This window comes from Heterodontus francisci, chromosome 22 (genome assembly GCF_036365525.1).
Source record: "Heterodontus francisci isolate sHetFra1 chromosome 22, sHetFra1.hap1, whole genome shotgun sequence".
Classification (NCBI taxonomy): domain Eukaryota; kingdom Metazoa; phylum Chordata; class Chondrichthyes; order Heterodontiformes; family Heterodontidae; genus Heterodontus; species Heterodontus francisci.
The window spans coordinates 38,824,303-38,846,016 of NC_090392.1; the positions used below are offsets into that span (position 1 = coordinate 38,824,303).

At 45.3% G+C, this 21,714-nt stretch overlaps 6 non-coding genes across 6 annotated transcripts; all 6 read right to left on the minus strand.

Moving 5' to 3' along the window:
* Nucleotides 1-2,556: 2,556 nt before the first annotated feature.
* On the minus strand, nucleotides 2,557-2,630 carry trnan-guu (transfer RNA asparagine (anticodon GUU)). The gene has a single exon. It is a non-coding gene; the product is annotated as a tRNA-Asn (tRNA).
* Nucleotides 2,631-4,750: 2,120 nt separating this feature from the next.
* On the minus strand, nucleotides 4,751-4,824 carry trnan-guu (transfer RNA asparagine (anticodon GUU)). The gene has a single exon. It is a non-coding gene; the product is annotated as a tRNA-Asn (tRNA).
* A 2,120-nt stretch (nucleotides 4,825-6,944) lies between these two features.
* trnan-guu (transfer RNA asparagine (anticodon GUU)) lies at nucleotides 6,945-7,018 on the minus strand. The gene has a single exon. It is a non-coding gene; the product is annotated as a tRNA-Asn (tRNA).
* A 4,316-nt stretch (nucleotides 7,019-11,334) lies between these two features.
* Nucleotides 11,335-11,408, minus strand: trnan-guu (transfer RNA asparagine (anticodon GUU)). The gene has a single exon. It is a non-coding gene; the product is annotated as a tRNA-Asn (tRNA).
* A 4,330-nt stretch (nucleotides 11,409-15,738) lies between these two features.
* Nucleotides 15,739-15,812, minus strand: trnan-guu (transfer RNA asparagine (anticodon GUU)). Its single transcript has one exon. It is a non-coding gene; the product is annotated as a tRNA-Asn (tRNA).
* A 2,102-nt stretch (nucleotides 15,813-17,914) lies between these two features.
* On the minus strand, nucleotides 17,915-17,988 carry trnan-guu (transfer RNA asparagine (anticodon GUU)). The gene has a single exon. It is a non-coding gene; the product is annotated as a tRNA-Asn (tRNA).
* Between the last annotated feature and the right edge of the window lie 3,726 nt (nucleotides 17,989-21,714).

The following is a 21,714-nucleotide window of genomic DNA, read 5'->3' on the forward strand; positions in this document are numbered from 1 at the left end:
TACATCAATAAAAGTGAACTTATTTGATGCAGGTAAAATATCATTAAAATGGTCCACCGCATTCAACTTGTTTTCCCTAATCCCAGCGGTGGAACAGTCCCAGATTGTGCAGCCATTGAATGAATTTGCATTGCTTTTTTCGAAGCCCGACCGACCTTAATATATGGGTTCGACGTCTGTGCATGGTTTTTGCTCATTTCATTGAAAATTGCTTATCATGAATGCATGGAAACAGTCAGGTAATGGATCAGAGCAGCGTTGTTAAATAATCAGGAAAAGAAGACATCAATGCAAACACAGAGAGTAGAACAAGCACGTCCAGGGGCGATAAGTAAAACGCTCAATAACGGCCAACGTCCCTGGGTGGGCTGAACCACCAACCTTTCAGATAACAGCCGAACGCGCTAGCCAATTGTGCCACAGAGACGACCACAGCATAATCACCCAAGACACTGCAAACCAGTGTTTCAATGAATTCGAGTCTGAGGTCGTGTGAGCTGGAGAATCCTGCCAGTCATCAGCTTTTCCAGATCGACGCTGCGGGATGGTATCTGTTTATCTCTGCCATCTGGTGGTACAAATCAAAATTTCTCCCCAGCACTTTTTCCGTCAGTCGGAGAACCATTTCACAAGGGGACAATGTCAAAACGGTTACGGCAATTCAACAATTGTACGAAGAACAAAACAGAGCTCATTTAACAATGTCACACTGTTCTGCTGCGGAAATCTTTCCCCTGACAGACAAACTCTCCAGGCCACAGTTCCACCCTATCCCACACCTTGCCCCTTCGCCTTTCCCTCTGCCTATGCACTCGCTTTATACCTGTTCAATCTCTAACCTTTATCCAGTTGTGAAGAAAGGCTACCCACCAGAAAGTCTAACACTGTTTGTCTTTCCAGATGTGCTGCCTGAGTTGCTGCGCATTTCCTGCATTTTCTCTTTTCATTTCAGATTTCCAGCATCCACCATTCGTTTGCTTTTGCACTCACAATGTTGATGGTTCGTCTCCAGGTAGCTACCGTTAGACCCGGTTTCCCAGGCAAAAGAGGCTTTTATTGAGGATGCTGCCACATGGCAAAAGGCCAATCTGCCCCCATGCCCTTTTAACCGACAGACTAAGCTTGGAATCTCCCACACCTGAGGGGCAGGTTCTGACACACAGTAAACTGCGACCTGGCAGGTGACTCAATCTGGGCTGGGTGGAGCATGACTTGATTGACAAGCCTCGTGATCCATCAGAACTGGCCGGAGCCAGTGCTCCTCCTTTCGCTACTGGAATGGATATGTGCAGTCAGGATGGTGAACGTCTCTGGTTTTTAGATCTATCGTGCTCGACAGGTATTTTAAATGAACGGCGGGACTGAGTGAGATTGTGTGTGCGTGTCTGAACCGTGTTGTGGGACTGTGTAAGTTTGTGTATGTCTCTGAACCGTACTGTGGGACCGTGTGAGTTTGTGTGTGGCTTTGCAGCGTGTTGTGGGACGGTGTGAGTTTAATGTGTCTCTGAACGGTGTTCTAGGACTGTGTGAGTTTGTCTGCGGGTTTCTGAACCGTTTTGTCGGACTATGTGAGTTTGTGTGCATGTTTCTGAACCGTGTTGTGGCATTGTGTGAGTTTATGTGTACTTTCTGCTTATTTATTGCTCTCTTACTTTGCTTTGACACATAGAAAAATGTATACACAACACAGATACACACAAATACATTGAGAAGTAACACACGCACACACACACACACATTTATTCAGAATGAGCACACTGATACACCCATAATACTCAAGTGCACAATATTTATATATTTAGAACCTGATATATATTATCAAAATAAAAGGAGATTTACAACTGACACACTCACAATGCATCGCCCTCATAACATCAAGACTCTCAGTTTCGATAGAACCATCACAGCCACAGCCACAGACACACACACACGCTTTATATTGCAATATGGTCCAGTTTGAAGTTTTAAGAAAAGTCTGTACAACAAAAATTGAAAGAGTTTTCACAAGTTGCCCGTCCTGTTGAGTATTTGCAGCGATTTCCCACTCTCACAGCAGTGATTCTGAGTCACGATGTGTGGAATTGGATTTGAAAACTGAAGAAAATTCAGCGCTTGGTGCTCAGCTGTCACGAGCAATTCCACACCTGCTTTGATCAGCTGTCAGCAGTGGACTGGAACAATGTCAGCCAGGGACTTTTAGTGTACATCAATAAAAGTGAACTTATTTGATGCAGGTAAAATATCATTAAAATGGTCCACCGCATTCAACTTGTTTTCCCTAATCCCAGCGGTGGAACAGTCCCAGATTGTGCAGCCATTGAATGAATTTGCATTGCTTTTTTCGAAGCCCGACCGACCTGAATATATGGGTTCGACGTCTGTGCATGGTTTTTGCTCATTTGATTGAAAATTGCTTATCATGAATGCATGGAAACAGTCAGGTAATGGATCAGAGCAGCGTTGTTAAATAATCAGGAAAAGAAGACACCAATGCAAACACAGAGAGTAGAACAAGCACGTCCATGGGCGCTAAGTAAAACGCTCAGTAATGGCCGACGTCCCTGGGTGGGCTTGAACCACCAACCTTTCGGTTAACAGCCGAACGCGCTAGCCAATTGCGCCACACAGACAACCACAGCAAAATCACCCAAGACACTGCAAACCAGTGTTTCAATGAATTCGAGTCTCAGGTCGTGTGAGCTGGAGAATCCTGCCAGTCATCAGCTTTTCCAGATCGACGCTGCGGGATGGTATCTGTTTATCTCTGCCATCTGGTGGTACAAATCAAAATTTCTCCCCAGCACTTTTTCCATCAGTCGGAGAACCATTTCACAAGGGGACAATGTCAAAACGGTTGCGGCAATTCAACAATTGTACGAAGCACAAAACAGAGCTCATTTAACAATGTCACACTGTTCTGCTGCGGAAATCTTTCCCCTGACAGACAAACGCTCCAGGCCACAGTTCCACCCTATCCCACACCTTGCCCCTTCGCCTTTCCCTCTGCCTCTGCACTCGCTTTATACCTGTTCAATCTCTAACCTTTATCCAGTTGTGAAGAAAGGCTACCCACCAGAAAGTCGAACACTGTTTGTCTTTCCAGATGTGCTGCCTGAGTTGCTGCGCATTTCCTGCATTTTCTCTTTTCATTTCAGATTTCCAGCATCCACCATTCGTTTGCTTTTGCACTCACAATGTTGACGGTTCGTCTCCAGGTAGCTACCGTTAGACCCGGTTTCCCAGGCAAAGAGGCTTTTTTTGAGGATACTGCCACATGGCAAAAGGCCAATCTGCCCCCATGCCCTTTTAACCGACAGACTAAGCTTGGAATCTCCCACACCTGAGGGGCAGGTTCTGACACACAGTAAACTGCGACCGGGTAGGTGACTCAATCTGGGCTGGGTGGAGCATGACTTGATTGACAAGCCTCGTGGTCTATCAGAACTGGCCGGAGCCAGTGCTCCTCCTTTCGCTACTGGAATGGATATGTGCAGTCAGGATGGTGAACGTCTCTGGTTTTAAGATCTATCGTGCTCGACAGGTATTTTAAATGAACGGCGGGACGGAGTGAGATTGTGTGTGTGTGTCTGAACCGTGTTGTGGGACTGTGTAAGTTTGTGTATGTCTCTGAACCGTGCTGTGGGACCGTGTGAGTTTGTGTGTGGCTTTGCAGCGTGTTGTGGGACGGTGTGAGTTTAATGTGTCTCTGAACGGTGTTCTGGGACTGTGTGAGTTTGTCTGCGGGTTTCTGAACCGTTTTGTCGGACTGTGTGAGTTTGTGTGCATGTTTCTGAACCGTGTTGTGGCATTGTGTGAGTTTATGTGTACTTTCTGCTTATTTATTGCTCTCTTACTTTGCTTTGACACATAGAAAAATGTATAGACAACACAGATACACACAAATACATTGAGAAGTAACACACGCACACATACACACACGCATTTATTCAGAATGAGCACACTGATACACCCATAATACTCAAGTGCACAATATTTATATATTTAGAACCTGATATATATTATCAAAATAAAAGGAGATTTACAACTGACACACTCACAATGCATCGCCCTCACAACATCAAGACTCTCAGTTTCGATAGAGCCATCGCAGCCACAGCCACAGACACACACACACGCTTTATATTGCCATATGGTCCAGTTTGAAGTTTTAAGAAAAGTCTTTACAACAAAAATTGAAAGAGTTTTCACAAGTTGCCCGTCCTGTTGAGTATTTCCCACTCTCACAGCAGTGATTCTGAGTCACGATGTGTGGAATTGGATTTGAAAACTGAAGAAAATTCAGCGCTTGGTGCTCAGCTGTCACGAGCAATTCCACACCTGCTTTGATCAGCTGTCAGCAGTGGACTGGAACAATGTCAGCCAGGGACTTTTAGTGTACATCAATAAAAGTGAACTTATTTGATGCAGGTAAAATATCATTAAAATGGTCCACCGCATTCAACTTGTTTTCCCTAATCCCAGCGGTGGAACAGTCCCAGATTGTGCAGCCATTGAATGAATTTGCATTGCTTTTTTCGAAGCCCGACCGACCTTAATATATGGGTTCGACGTCTGTGCATGGTTTTTGCTCATTTGATTGAAAATTGCTTATCATGAATGCATGGAAACAGTCAGGTAATGGATCAGAGCAGCGTTGTTAAATAATCAGGAAAAGAAGACACCAATGCAAACACAGAGAGTAGAACAAGCACGTCCATGGGCGCTATGTAAAACGCTCAGTAATGGCCGACGTCCCTGGGTGGGCTTGAACCACCAACCTTTCGGTTAACAGCCGAACGCGCTAGCCAATTGCGCCACACAGACAACCACAGCAAAATCACCCAAGACACTGCAAACCAGTGTTTCAATGAATTCGAGTCTCAGGTCGTGTGAGCTGGAGAATCCTGCCAGTCATCAGCTTTTCCAGATCGACGCTGCGGGATGGTATCTGTTTATCTCTGCCATCTGGTGGTACAAATCAAAATTACTCCCCAGCACTTTTTCCGTCAGTCGGAGAACCATTTCACAAGGGGACAATGTCAAAACGGTTGCGGCAATTCAACAATTGTACGAAGCACAAAACAGAGCTCATTTAACAATGTCACACTGTTCTGCTGCGGAAATCTTTCCCCTGACAGACAAACGCTCCAGGCCACAGTTCCACCCTATCCCACACCTTGCCCCTTCGCCTTTCCCTCTGCCTCTGCACTCGCTTTATACCTGTTCAATCTCTAACCTTTATCCAGTTGTGAAGAAAGGCTACCCACCAGAAAGTCGAACACTGTTTGTCTTTCCAGATGTGCTGCCTGAGTTACTGCGCATTTCCTGCATTTTCTCTTATCATTTCAGATTTCCAGCATCCACCATTCGTTTGCTTTTGCACTCACAATGTTGACGGTTCGTCTCCAGGTAGCTACCGTTAGACCCGGTTTCCCAGGCAAAGAGGCTTTTTTTGAGGATACTGCCACATGGCAAAAGGCCAATCTGCCCCCATGCCCTTTTAACCGACAGACTAAGCTTGGAATCTCCCACACCTGAGGGGCAGGTTCTGACACACAGTAAACTGCGACCGGGTAGGTGACTCAATCTGGGCTGGGTGGAGCATGACTTGATTGACAAGCCTCGTGGTCTATCAGAACTGGCCGGAGCCAGTGCTCCTCCTTTCGCTACTGGAATGGATATGTGCAGTCAGGATGCTGAACGTCTCTGGTTTTAAGATCTATCGTGCTCGACAGGTATTTTAAATGAACGGCGGGACGGAGTGAGATTGTGTGTGTGTGTCTGAACCGTGTTGTGGGACTGTGTAAGTTTGTGTATGTCTCTGAACCGTGCTGTGGGACCGTGTGAGTTTGTGTGTGGCTTTGCAGCGTGTTGTGGGACGGTGTGAGTTTAATGTGTCTCTCAACGGTGTTCTGGGACTGTGTGAGTTTGTCTGCGGGTTTCTGAACCGTTTTGTCGGACTGTGTGAGTTTGTGTGCATGTTTCTGAACCGTGTTGTGGCATTGTGTGAGTTTATGTGTACTTTCTGCTTATTTATTGCTCTCTTACTTTGCTTTGACACATAGAAAAATGTATAGACAACACAGATACACACAAATACATTGAGAAGTAACACACGCACACATACACACACGCATTTATTCAGAATGAGCACACTGATACACCCATAATACTCAAGTGCACAATATTTATATATTTAGAACCTGATATATATTATCAAAATAAAAGGAGATTTACAACTGACACACTCACAATGCATCGCCCTCACAACATCAAGACTCTCAGTTTCGATAGAACCATCACAGCCACAGCCACAGACACACACACACGCTTTATATTGCCATATGGTCCAGTTTGAAGTTTTAAGAAAAGTCTTTACAACAAAAATTGAAAGAGTTTTCACAAGTTGCCCGTCCTGTTGAGTATTTCCCACTCTCACAGCAGTGATTCTGAGTCACAATGTGTGGAATTGGATTTGAAAACTGAAGAAAATTCAGCGCTTGGTGCTCAGCTGTCACGAGCAATTCCACACCTGCTTTGATCAGCTGTCAGCAGTGGACTGGAACAATGTCAGCCAGGGACGTTTAGTGTACATCAATAAAAGTGAACTTATTTGATGCAGGTAAAATATCATTAAAATGGTCCACCGCATTCAACTTCTTTTCCCTAATCCCATCGGTGGAACAGTCCCAGATTGTGCAGCCATGGAATGAATTTGCAAGGCTTTTTTCGAAGCCCGACCGTCCTTAATATATGGGTTCGACGTCTGTGCATGGTTTTTGCTCATTTCATTGAAAATTGCTTATCATGAATGCATGGAAACAGTCAGGTAATGGATCAGAGCAGCGTTGTTAAATAATCAGGAAAAGAAGACACCAATGCAAACACAGAGAGTAGAACAAGCACGTCCAGGGGCGCTAAGTGAAACGCTCAATAAGGGCCGATGTCCCTGGGTGGGCTTGAACCACCAATCTTTTGATTAACAGCCAAACGCACTAGCCAAGTGCGCCACAGAGACGACCACAGCAAAATCACGCAAGACACTGCAAACCAGTGTTTCAATGAATTCGAGTCTCAGGTCGTGTGAGCTGGAGAATCCTGCCAGTCATCAGCTTTTCCAGATCGATGCTGCGGGATGGTATCTGTTTATCTCTGCCATCTGGTGGTACAACTCAAAATTTCTCCCCAGCACTTTTTCCATCAGTCGGAGAACCATTTCACAAGGGGACAATGTCAAAACGGTTGCGGCAATTCAACAATTGTACGAAGCACAAAACAGAGCTCATTTAACAATGTCACACTGTTCTGCTGCGGAAATCTTTCACCTGACAGACAAACTCTCCAGGCCACAGTTCCACCCTATCCCACACCTTGCCCCTTCGCCTTTCCCTCTGCCTCTGCACTCGCTTTATACCTGTTCAATCTCTAACCTTTATCCAGTTGTGAAGAAAGGCTACCCACCAGAAAGTCTAACACTGTTTGTCTTTCCAGATGTGCTGCCTGAGTTGCTGCGCATTTCCTGCATTTTCTCTTTTCATTTCAGATTTCCAGCATCCACCATTCGTTTGCTTTTGCACTCACAATGTTGATGGTTCGACTCCAGGTCGCTACCGTTAGACGCGGTTTCCCAGGCAAAGAGGCTTTTTTTGAGGATACTGCCACATGGCAAAAGGCCAATCTGCCCCCATGCCCTTTTAACCGACAGACTAAGCTTGGAATCTCCCACACCTGAGGGGCAGGTTCTGACACACAGTAAACTGCGACCTGGTAGGTGACTCAATCTGGGCTGGGTGGAGCATGACTTGATTGACAAGCCTCGTGCTATATCAGAACTGGCCGGAGCCAGTGCTCCTCCTTTCGCTACTGGAATGGATATGTGCAGTCAGGATGGTGAACGTCTCTGGTTTTAAGATCTATCGTGCTCGACAGGTATTTTAAATGAACGGCGGGACTGAGTGAGATTGTGTGTGCGTGTCTGAACCGTGTTGTGGGACTGTGTAAGTTTGTGTATGTCTCTGAACCGTGCTGTGGGACCGTGTGAGTTTGTGTGTGGCTTTGCAGCGTGTTGTGGGACGGTGTGAGTTTAATGTGTCTCTGAACGGTGTTCTAGGACTGTGTGAGTTTGTCTGCGGGTTTCTGAACCGTTTTGTCGGACTGTGTGAGTTTGTGTGCTTGTTTCTGAACCGTGTTGTGGCATTGTGTGAGTTTATGTGTACTTTCTGCTTATTTATTGCTCTCTTACTTTGCTTTGACACATAGAAAAATGTATACACAACACAGATACACACAAATACATTGACAAGTAACACACGCACATACACACACACATTTATTCAGAATGAGCACACTGATACACCCATAATACTCAAGTGCACAATATTTATATATTTAGAACCTGATATATACTTTCAAAATAAAAGGAGATTTACAACTGAACACTCACAATGCATCGCCCTCATAACATCAAGACTCTCAGTTTCGATAGAACCATCACAGCCACAGACACACACACACGCTTTATATTGCCATATGGTCCAGTTTGAAGTTTTAAGAAAAGTCTGTACAACAAAAATTGAAAGAGTTTTCTCAAGTTGCCCGTCCTGTTGAGTATTTTCAGCGATTTCCCACTCTCAGAGCAGTGATTCTGAGTCACGATGTGTGGAATTGGATTTGAAAACTGAAGAAAATTCAGCGCTTGGTGCTCAGCTGTCACGAGCAATTCCACACCTGCTTTGATCAGCTGTCAGCAGTGGACTGGAACAATGTCAGCCAGGGACTTTTAGTGTACATCAATAAAAGTGAACTTATTTGATGCAGGTAAAATATCATTAAAATGGTCCACCGCATTCAACTTGTTTTCCCTAATCCCAGCGGTGGAACAGTCCCAGATTGTGCAGCCATTGAATGAATTTGCATTGCTTTTTTCGAAGCCCGACTGACCTTATTATATGGGTTCGACGTCTGTGCATGGTTTTTGCTCATTTCATTGAAAATTGCTTATCATGAATGCATGGAAACAGTCAGGTAATGGATCAGAGCAGCGTTGTTAAATAATCAGGAAAAGAAGATACCAATGCAAACACAGAGAGTAGAACAAGCACGTCCAGGGGCGCTAAGTGAAACGCTCAATAAGGGCCGACGTCCTTGGGTGGGCTTGAACCACCAATCTTTTGATTAACAGCCAAACGCACTAGCCAAGTGCGCCACAGAGACGACCACAGCAAAATCACGCAAGACACTGCAAACCAGTGTTTCAATGAATTCGAGTCTCAGGTCGTGTGAGCTGGAGAATCCTGCCAGTCATCAGCTTTTCCAGATCGACGCTGCGGGATGGTATCTGTTTATCTCTGCCATCTGGTGGTACAACTCAAAATTTCTCCCCAGCACTTTTTCCGTCAGTCGGAGAACCATTTCACAAGGGGACAATGTCAAAACGGTTGCGGCAATTCAACAATTGTACGAAGCACAAAACAGAGCTCATTTAACAATGTCACACTGTTCTGCTGCGGAAATCTTTCACCTGACAGACAAACTCTCCAGGCCACAGTTCCACCCTATCCCACACCTTGCCCCTTCGCCTTTCCCTCTGCCTCTGCACTCGCTTTATACCTGTTCAATCTCTAACCTTTATCCAGTTGTGAAGAAAGGCTACCCACCAGAAAGTCTAACACTGTTTGTCTTTCCAGATGTGCTGCCTGAGTTGCTGCGCATTTCCTGCATTTTCTCTTTTCATTTCAGATTTCCAGCATCCACCATTCGTTTGCTTTTGCACTCACAATGTTGACGGTTCGTCTCCAGGTCGCTACCGTTAGACGCGGTTTCCCAGGCAAAGAGGCTTTTTTTGAGGATACTGCCACATGGCAAAAGGCCAATCTGCCCCCATGCCCTTTTAACCGACAGACTAAGCTTGGAATCTCCCACACCTGAGGGGCAGGTTCTGACACACAGTAAACTGCGACCTGGTAGGTGACTCAATCTGGGCTGGGTGGAGCATGACTTGATTGACAAGCCTCGTGCTATATCAGAACTGGCCGGAGCCAGTGCTCCTCCTTTCGCTACTGGAATGGATATGTGCAGTCAGGATGGTGAACGTCTCTGGTTTTAAGATCTATCGTGCTCGACAGGTATTTTAAATGAACGGCGGGACTGAGTGAGATTGTGTGTGCGTGTCTGAACCGTGTTGTGGGACTGTGTAAGTTTGTGTATGTCTCTGAACCGTGCTGTGGGACCGTGTGAGTTTGTGTGTGGCTTTGCAGCGTGTTGTGGGACGCTGTGAGTTTAATGTGTCTCTGAACGGTGTTCTAGGACTGTGTGAGTTTGTCCGCGGGTTTCTGAACCGTTTTGTCGGACTGTGTGAGTTTGTGTGCTTGTTTCTGAACCGTGTTGTGGCATTGTGTGAGTTTATGTGTACTTTCTGCTTATTTATTGCTCTCTTACTTTGCTTTGACACATAGAAAAATGTATACACAACACAGATACACACAAATACATTGACAAGTAACACACGCACATACACACACACATTTATTCAGAATGAGCACACTGATACACCCATAATACTCAAGTGCACAATATTTATATATTTAGAACCTGATATATATTTTCAAAATAAAAGGAGATTTACAACTGAACACTCACAATGCATCGCCCTCATAACATCAAGACTCTCAGTTTCGATAGAACCATCACAGCCACAGACACACACATACGCTTTATATTGCCATATGGTCCAGTTTGAAGTTTTAAGAAAAGTCTGTACAACAAAAATTGAAAGAGTTTTCTCAAGTTGCCCGTTCTGTTGAGTATTTTCAGCGATTTCCCACTCTCAGAGCAGTGATTCTGAGTCACGATGTGTGGAATTGGATTTGAAAACTGAAGAAAATTCAGCGCTTGGTGCTCAGCTGTCACGAGCAATTCCACACCTGCTTTGATCAGCTGTCAGCAGTGGACTGGAACAATGTCAGCCAGGGACATTTAGTGTACATCAATAAAAGTGAACTTATTTGATGCTGGTAAAATATCATTAAAATGGTCCACCGCATTCAACTTGTTTTCCCTAATCCCAGCGGTGGAACAGTCCCAGATTGTGCAGCCATTGAATGAATTTGCATTGCTTTTTTCGAAGCCCGACCGACCTTAATATATGGGTTCGACGTCTGTGCATGGTTTTTGCTCATTTCATTGAAAATTGCTTATCATGAATGCATGGAAACAGTCAGGTAATGGATCAGAGCAGCGTTGTTAAATAATCAGGAAAAGAAGACACCAATGCAAACACAGAGAGTAGAACAAGCACGTCCAGGGGCGCTAAGTGAAATGCTCAATAAGGGCCGACGTCCCTGGGTGGGATTGAACCACCAATCTTTCAATTAACAGCCGAACGCGCTCGCCAATTGCGCCACAGAGACGACCACAGCAAAATCACGCAAGACACTGCAAACCAGTGTTTCAATGAATTCGAGTCTCAGGTCGTGTGAGCTGGAGAATCCTGCCAGTCATCAGCTTTTCCAGATCGACGCTGCGGGATGGTATCTGTTTATCTCTGCCATCTGGTGGTACAAATCAAAATTTCTCCCCAGCACTTTTTCCGTCAGTCGGAGAACCATTTCACAAGGGGACAATGTCAAAACGGTTGCGGCAATTCAACAATTGTACGAAGCACAAAACAGAGCTCATTTAACAATGTCACACTGTTCTGCTGCGGAAATCTTTCACCTGACAGACAAACTCTCCAGGCCACAGTTCCACCCTATCCCAGACCTTGCCCCTTCGCATTTCCCTCTGCCTCTGCACTCGCTTTATACCTGTTCAATCTCTAACCTTTATCCAGTTGTGAAGAAAGGCTACCCACCAGAAAGTCTAACACTGTTTGTCTTTCCAGATGTGCTGCCTGAGTTGCTGCGCATTTCCTGCATTTTCTCTTTTCATTTCAGATTTCCAGCATCCACCATTCGTTTGCTTTTGCACTCACAATGTTGACGGTTCGTCTCCAGGTAGCTACCGTTAGACCCGGTTTCCCAGGCAAAGAGGCTTTTTTTGAGGATACTGCCACATGGCAAAAGGCCAATCTGCCCCCATGCCCTTTTAACCGACAGACTAAGCTTGGAATCTCCCACACCTGAGGGGCAGGTTGTGACACACAGTAAACTGCGACCTGGTAGGTGACTCAATCTGGGCTGGGTGGAGCATGACTTGATTGACAAGCCTCGTGCTATATCAGAACTGGCCGGAGCCAGTGCTCCTCCTTTCGCTACTGGAATGGATATGTGCAGTCAGGATGGTGAACGTCTCTGGTTTTAAGATCTATCGTGCTCGACAGGTATTGTAAATGAACGGCGGGACTGAGTGAGATTGTGTGTGCGTGTCTGAACCGTGTTGTGGGACTGTGTAAGTTTGTGTATGTCTCTGAACCGTGCTGTGGGACCGTGTGAGTTTGTGTGTGGCTTTGCAGCGTGTTGTGGGACGGTGTGAGTTTAATGTGTCTCTGAACGGTGTTCTGGGACTGTGTGAGTTTGTCTGCGGGTTTCTGAACCGTTTTGTCGGACTGTGTGAGTTTGTGTGCTTGTTTCTGAAGCGTGTTGTGGCATTGTGTGAGTTTATGTGTACTTTCTGCTTATTTATTGCTCTCTTACTTTGCTTTGACACATAGAAAAATGTATACACAACACAGATACACACAAATACATTGAGAAGTAACACACGCACACACACACACACATTTATTCAGAATGAGCACACTGATACACCCATAATACTCAAGTGCACAATATTTATATATTTAGAACCTGATATATATTATCAAAATAAAAGGAGATTTACAACTGACACACTCACAATGCATCGCCCTCATAACATCAATACTCTCAGTTTCGAAAGAACCATCACAGCCACAGCCACAGACACACACACACGCTTTATGTTGCCATATGGTCCAGTTTGAAGTTTTAAGAAAAGTCTGCACAACAAAAATTGAAAGAGTTTTCACAAGTTGCCCGTCCTGTTGAGTATTTGCAGCGATTTCCCACTCTCACAGCAGTGATTCTGAGTCACGATGTGTGGAATTGGATTTGAAAACTGAAGAAAATTCAGCGCCTGGTGCTCAGCTGTCACGAGCAATTCCACACCTGCTTTGATCAGCTGTCAGCAGTGGACTGGAACAATGTCAGCCAGGGACTTTTAGTGTACATCAATAAAAGTGAACTTATTTGATGCAGGTAAAATATCATTAAAATGGTCCACCGCATTCAACTTGTTTTCCCTAATCCCAGCGGTGGAACAGTCCCAGATTGTGCAGCCATTGAATGAATTTGCATTGCTTTTTTCGAAGCCCGACCGACCTTAATATATGGGTTCGACGTCTGTGCATGGTTTTTGCTCATTTCATTGAAAATTGCTTATCATGAATGCATGGAAACAGTCTGGTAATGGATCAGAGCAGCGTTGTTAAATAATCAGGAAAAGAAGACACCAATGCAAACACAGACAGTAGAACAAGCACGTCCAGGGGCGCGAAGTGAAACGCTCAATAAGGGCCGGCATCCCTGGGTGGGCTTAAATCACCAACTTTTCGGTTAACAGCCGAACGCGCTAGCCAATTGCGCCACAGAGACGACCACAGCAAAATCACCCAAGACACTGCAAACCAGTGTTTCAATGAATTCGAGTCTCAGGTCGTGTGAGCTGGAGAATCCTGCCAGTCATCAGCTTTTCCAGATCGACGCTGCGGGATGGTATCTGTTTATCTCTGCCATCTGGTGGTACAACTCAAAATTTCTCCCCAGCACTTTTTCCGTCAGTCGGAGAACCATTTCACAAGGGGACAATGTCAAAACGGTTGCGGCAATTCAACAATTGTACGAAGCACAAAACAGAGCTCATTTAACAATGTCACACTGTTCTGCTGCGGAAATCTTTCCCCTGACAGACAAACTCTCCAGGCCACAGTTCCACCCTATCCCACACCTTGCCCCTTCGCCTTTCCCTCTGCCTCTGCACTCGCTTTATACCTGTTCAATCTCTAACCTTTATCCAGTTGTGAAGAAATGCTACTCACCAGAAAGTCTAACACTGTTTGTCTTTCCAGATGTGCTGCCTGAGTTGCTGCGCATTTCCTGCATTTTCTCTTTTCATTTCAGATTTCCAGCATCCACCATTCGTTTGCTTTTGCACTCACACTGTTGACGGTTCGTCTCCAGGCAGCTACCGTTAGACCCGGTTTCCCAGGCAAAGAGGCTTTTATTGAGGATACTGCCACATGGCAAAAGGCCAATCTGCCCCCATGCCCTTTTAACCGACAGACTAAGCTTGGAATCTCCCACACCTGAGGGGCAGGTTGTGACACACAGTAAACTGCGACCTGGTAGGTGACTCAATCTGGGCTGGGTGGAGCATGACTTGATTGACAAGCCTCGTGCTATATTAGAACTGGCCGGAGCCAGTGCTCCCCCTTTCGCTACTGGAATGGATATGTGCAGTCAGGATGGTGAACGTCTCTGGTTTTCAGATCTATCGTGCTCGACAGGTATTTTAAATGAACGGCGGGACTGAGTGAGATTGTGTGAGCGTGTCTGAACCGTGTTGTGGGACTGTGTAAGTTTGTGTATGTCTCTGAACCGTGCTGTGGGACCGTGTGAGTTTGTGTGTGGCTTTGCAGCGTGTTATGGGACGCTGTGAGTTTAATGTGTCTCTGAACGGTGTTCTAGGACTGTGTGAGTTTGTCTGCGGGTTTCTGAACCGTTTTGTCGGACTGTGTGAGTTTGTGTGCATGTTTCTGAACCGTGTTGTGGCATTGTGTGAGTTTATGTGTACTTTCTGCTTATTTATTGCTCTCTTACTTTGCTTTGACACATAGAAAAATGTATACACAACACAGATACACACAAATACATTGAGAAGTAACACACGCACACACACACACACATTTATTCAGAATGAGCACACTGATACACCCATAATACTCAAGTGCACAATATTTATATATTTAGAACCTGATATATATTATCAAAATAAAAGGAGATTTACAACTGACACACTCACAATGCATCGCCCTCATAACATCAAGACTCACAGTTTCGATAGAACCATGACAGCCACAGCCACAGACACACACACACGCTTTATATTGCCATATGGTCCAGTTTGAAGTTTTAAGAAAAGTCTGTACAACAAAAATTGAAAGAGTTTTCACAAGTTGCCCGTCCTGTTGTGTATTTGCAGCGATTTCCCACTCTCACAGCAGTGATTCTGAGTCACGATGTGTGGAATTGGATTTGAAAACTGAAGAAAATTCAGCGCTTGGTGCTCAGCTGTCACGAGCAATTCCGCACCTGCTTTGATCAGCTGTCAGCAGTGGACTGGAACAATGTCAGCCAGGGACTTTTAGTGTACATCAATAAAAGTGAACTTATTTGATGCAGGTAAAATATCATTAAAATGGTCCACCGCATTCAACTTGTTTTCCCTAATCCCAGCGGTGGAACAGTCCCAGATTGTGCAGCCATTGAATGAATTTGCATTGCTTTTTTCGAAGCCCGACCGTCCTTAATATATGGGTTCGACGTCTGTGCATGGTTTTTGCTCATTTCATTGAAAATTGCTTATCATGAATGCATGGAAACAGTCAGGTAATGGATCAGAGCAGCGTTGTTAAATAATCAGGAAAAGAAGACACCAATGCAAACACAGAGAGCAGAACAAGCACGTCCAGGGGCGCTAAGTAGAATGCTCAATAATGGCCGACGTCCCTGGGTGGGCTTGAACCACCAACCTTTCGGTTAACAGCCGAACACGCTAGCCTATTGCGCCACAGAGGCGCCACAGAGACGTCCACAGCAAAGTCAATCAAGACACTGCAAACCAGTGTTTCAATGAATTCGAGTCTCAGGTCGTGTGAGCTGGAGAATCCTGCCAGTCATCAGCTTTTCCAGATCGACGCTGCGGGATGGTATCTGTTTATCTCTGCCATCTGGTGGTACAACTCAAAATTTCTCCCCAGCACTTTTTCCGTCAGTCGGAGAACCATTTCACAAGGGGACAATGTCAAAACGGTTGCGGCAATTCAACAATTGTACGAAGCACAAAACAGAGCTCATTTAACAATGTCACACTGTTCTGCTGCGGAAATCTTTCCCCTGACAGACAAACTCTCCAGGCCACAGTTCCACCCTATCCCACACCTTGCCCCTTCGCCTTTCCCTCTGCCTCTGCACTCGCTTTATACCTGTTCAATCTCTAACCTTTATACAGTTGTGAAGAAAGGCTACCCACCAGAAAGTCTAACACTGTTTGTCTTTCCAGATGTGCTGCCTGAGTTGCTGCGCATTTCCTGCATTTTCTCTTATCATTTCAGATTTCCAGCATCCACCATTCGTTTGCTTTTGCACTCACAATGTTGACGGTTCGTCTCCAGGTAGTTACCGTTAGACCCGGTTTCCCAGGCAAAGAGTCTTTTTTTGAGGATACTGCCACATGGCAAAAGGCCAATCTGCCCCCATGCCCTTTTAACCGACAGACTAAGCTTGGAATCTCCCACACCTGAGGGGCAGGTTCTGACACACAGTAAACTGCGACCTGGTAGGTGACTCAATCTGGGCTGGGTGGAGCATGACTTGATTGACAAGCCTCGTGCTATATCAGAACTGGCCGGAGCCAGTGCTCCCCCTTTCGCTACTGGAATGGATATGTGCAGTCAGGATGGTGAACGTCTCTGGTTTTAAGATCTATCGTGCTCGACAGGTATTTTAAATGAACGGCGGGTCTGAGTGAGATTGTGTGTGCGTGTCTGAACCGTGTTGTGGGACTGTGTAAGTTTGTGTATGTCTCTGAACCGTGCTGTGGGACCGTGTGAGTTTGTGTGTGGCTTTGCAGCGTGTTCTGGGACTGTGTGAGTTTGTCTGCGGGTTTCTGAACCGTTTTGTCGGACTGTGTGAGCTTGTGTGCATGTTTCTGAACCGTGTTGTGGCATTGTGTGAGTTTATGTGTACTTTCTGCTTATTTATTGCTCTCTTACTTTGCTTTGACACATAGAAAAATGTATACACAACACAGATACACACAAATACATTGAGAAGTAACACACGCACACACACACACACACATTTATTCAGAATGAGCACACTGATACACCCATAATACTCAAGTGCACAATATTTATATATTTAGAACCTGATATATATTATCAAAATAAAAGGAGATTTACAACTGACACACTCACAATGCATCGCCCTCATCACATCAAGACTCTCAGTTTCGATAGAACCATCACAGCCACAGCCACAGACACACACACACGCTTTATATTGCCATATGGTCCAGTTTGAAGTTTTAAGTAAAGTCTGTACAACAAAAATTGAAAGGGTTTTCACAAGTTGCCCGTCCTGTTGAGTATTTGCAGCGATTTCCCACCCTCACAGCAGTGATTCTGAGTCACGATGTGTGGAATTGGATTTGAAAACTGAAGAAAATTCAGCGCTTGGTGCTCAGCTGTCACGAGCAATTCCACACCTGCTTTGATCAGCTGTCAGCAGTGGACTGGAACAATGTCAGCCAGGGACTTTTAGTGTACATCAATAAAAGTGAACTTATTTGATGCAGGTAAAATATCATTAAAATGGTCCACCGCATTCAACTTGTTTTCCCTAATCCCAGCGGTGGAACAGTCCCAGATTGTGCAGCCATTGAATGAATTTGCATTGCTTTTTTCGAAGCCCGACCGTCCTTAATATCTGGGTTCGACTTCTGTGCATGGTTTTTGCTCATTTCATTGAAAATTGCTTATCATGAATGCATGGAAACAGTCAGGTAATGGATCAGAGCAGCGTTGTTAAATAATCAGGAAAAGAAGACACCAATGCAAACACAGAGAGTAGAGCAAGCACGTCCAGGGGCGCTAAGTAAAACGCTCAATAATGGCGGACGTCCCTGGGTGGGCTTAAACCACCAACCTTTCGGTTAACAGCCGAACGCGCTAGCCAATTGCGCCACAGAGACGACCACAGCAAAATCACGCAGGACACTGCAAACCAGTGTTTCAATGAATTCGAGTCTCAGGTCGTGTGAGCTGGAGAATCCTGCCAGTCATCAGCTTTTCCAGATCGACGCTGCGGGATGGTATCTGTTTATCTCTGCCATCTGGTGGTACAAATCAAAATTTCTCCCCAGCACTTTTTCCGTCAGTCGGAGAACCATTTCACAAGGGGACAATGTCAAAACGGTTGCGGCAATTCAACAATTGTACGAAGCACAAAACAGAGCTCATTTAACAATGTCACACTGTTCTGCTGCGGAAATCTTTCCCCTGACAGACAAACTCTCCAGGCCACAGTTCCACCCTATCCCACACCTTGCCCCTTCGCCTTTCCCTCTGCCTCTGCACTCGCTTTATACCTGTTCAATCTCTAACCTTTATCCAGTTGTGAAGAAAGGCTACACACCAGAAAGTCTAACACTGTTTGTCTTTCCAGATGTGCTGCCTGAGTTGCTGCCCATTTCCTGCATTTTCTCTTTTCATTTCAGATTTCCAGCATCCACCATTCGTTTGCTTTTGCACTCACAATGTTGACGGTTCTTCTCCAGGTCGCAACCGTTAGACCCGGTTTCCCAGGCAAAGAGGCTTTTATTGAGGATACTGCCACATGGCAAAAGGCCAATCTGCCCCCATGCCCTTTTAACCGACAGACTAAGCTTGGAATCTCCCACACCTGAGGGGCAGGTTCTGACACACAGGAAACTGCGACCTGGTAGGTGACTCAATCTGGGCTGGGTGGAGCATGACTTGATTGACAAGCCTCGTGCTATATCAGAACTGGCCGGAGCCAGTGCTCCCCCTTTCGCTACTGGAATGGATATGTGCAGTCAGGATGGTGAACGTCTCTGGTTTTAAGATCTATCGTGCTCGACAGGTATTTTAAATGAACGGCGGGACTGAGTGAGATTGTGTGTGCGTGTCTGAACCGTGTTGTGGGACTGTGTAAGTTTGTGTATGTCTCTGAACCGTGCTGGGGGACCGTGTGAGTTTGTGTGTCGCTTTGCAGCGTGTTGTGGGACGCTGTGAGTTTAATGTGTCTCTGAACGGTGTTCTAGGACTGTGTGAGTTTGTCTGCGGGTTTCTGAACCGTTTTGTCGGACTGTGTGAGTTTGTGTGCATGTTTCTGAACCGTGTTGTGGCATTGTGTGAGTTTATGTGTACTTTCTGCTTATTTATTGCTCTCTTACTTTGCTTTGACACATAGAAAAATGTATACACAACACAGATACACACAAATACATTGAGAAGTAACACACGCACACACACACACATTTATTCAGAATGAGCACACTGATACACCCATAATACTCAAGTGCACAATATTTATATATTTAGAACCTGATATATATTATCAAAATAAAAGGAGATTTACAACTGACACACTCACAATGCATCGCCCTCATAACATCAAGACTCTCAGTTTCGATAGAACCATCACAGCCACAGCCACAGACACGCACACACGCTTTATATTGCCATATGGTCCAGTTTGAAGTTTTAAGTAAAGTCTGTACAACAAAAATTGAAAGAGTTTTCACAAGTTGCCCGTCCTGTTGAGTATTTGCAGCGATTTCCCACCCTCACAGCAGTGATTCTGAGTCACGATGTGTGGAATTGGATTTGAAAACTGAAGAAAATTCAGCGCTTGGTGCTCAGCTGTCACGAGCAATTCCACACCTGCTTTGATCAGCTGTCAGCAGTGGACTGGAGCAATGTCAGCCAGGGACTATAGTGTACATCAATAAAAGTGAACTTATTTGATGCAGGTAAAATATCATTAAAATGGTCCACCGCATTCAACTTGTTTTCCCTAATCCCAGCGGTGGAACAGTCCCAGATTGTGCAGCCATTGAATGAATTTGCATTGCTTTTTTCGAAGCCCGACCGTCCTTAATATCTGGGTTCGACGTCTGTGCATGGTTTTTGCTCATTTCATTGAAAATTGCTTATCATGAATGCATGGAAACAGTCAGGTAATGGATCAGAGCAGCGTTGTTAAATAATCAGGAAAAGAAGACACCAATGCAAACACAGAGAGTCGAACAAGCACGTCCATGGGCGCTAAGTGAAACGCTCAATAATGGCCGGCATCCCTGGGTGGGCTTAAATCACCAACTTTTCGGTTAACAGCCGAACGCGCTAGCCAATTGCGCCACAGAGACGACCACAGCAAAATCACCCAAGACACTGCAAACCAGTGTTTCAATGAATTCGAGTCTCAGGTCGTGTGAGCTGGAGAATCCTGCCAGTCATCAGCTTTTCCAGATCGACGCAGCGGGATGGTATCTGTTTATCTCTGCCATCTGGTGGTACAAATCAAAATTTCTCCCCAGCACTTTTTCCGTCAGTCGGAGAACCATTTCACAAGGGGACAATGTCAAAACGGTTGCGGCAATTCAACAATTGTACGAAGCACAAAACAGAGCTCATTTAACAATGTCACACTGTTCTGCTGCGGAAATCTTTCCCCTGACAGACAAACTCTCCAGGCCACAGTTCCACCCTATCCCACACCTTGCCCCTTCGCCTTTCCCTCTGCCTCTGCACTCGCTTTATACCTGTTCAATCTCTAACCTTTATCCAGTTGTGAAGAAAGGCTACTCACCAGAAAGTCTAACACTGTTTGTCTTTCCAGATGTGCTGCCTGAGTTGCTGCGCATTTCCTGCATTTTCTCTTTTCATTTCAGATTTCCAGCATCCACCATTCGTTTGCTTTTGCACTCACACTGTTGACGGTTCGTCTCCAGGCAGCTACCGTTAGACCCGGTTTCCCAGGCAAAGAGGCTTTTATTGAGGATACTGCCACATGGCAAAAGGCCAATCTGCCCCCATGCCTTTTTAACCGACAGACTAAGCTTGGAATCTCCCACACCTGAGGGGCAGGTTCTGACACACAGTAAACTGCGACCTGGTAGGTGACTCAATCTGGGCTGGGTGGAGCATGACTTGATTGACAAGCCTCGTGCTATATTAGAACTGGCCGGAGCCAGTGCTCCCCCTTTCGCTACTGGAATGGATATGTGCAGTCAGGATGGTGAACGTCTCTGGTTTTCAGATCTATCGTGCTCGACAGGTATTTTAAATGAACGGCGGGACTGAGTGAGATTGTGTGAGCGTGTCTGAACCGTGTTGTGGGACTGTGTAAGTTTGTGTATGTCTCTGAACCGTGCTGTGGGACCGTGTGAGTTTGTGTGTGGCTTTGCAGCGTGTTGTGGGACGCTGTGAGTTTAATGTGTCTCTGAACGGTGTTCTAGGACTGTGTGAGTTTGTCTGCGGGTTTCTGAACCGTTTTGTCGGACTGTGTGAGTTTGTGTGCATGTTTCTGAACCGTGTTGTGGCATTGTGTGAGTTTATGTGTACTTTCTGCTTATTTATTGCTCCCTTACTTTGCTTTGACACATAGAAAAATGTATACACAACACAGATACACACAAATACATTGAGAAGTAACACACGCACACACACACACACATTTATTCAGAATGAGCACACTGATACACCCATAATACTCAAGTGCACAATATTTATATATTTAGAACCTGATATATATTATCAAAATAAAAGGAGATTTACAACTGACACACTCACAATGCATCGCCCTCATAACATCAAGACTCACAGTTTCGATAGAACCATGACAGCCACAGCCACAGACACACACACACGCTTTATATTGCCATATGGTCCAG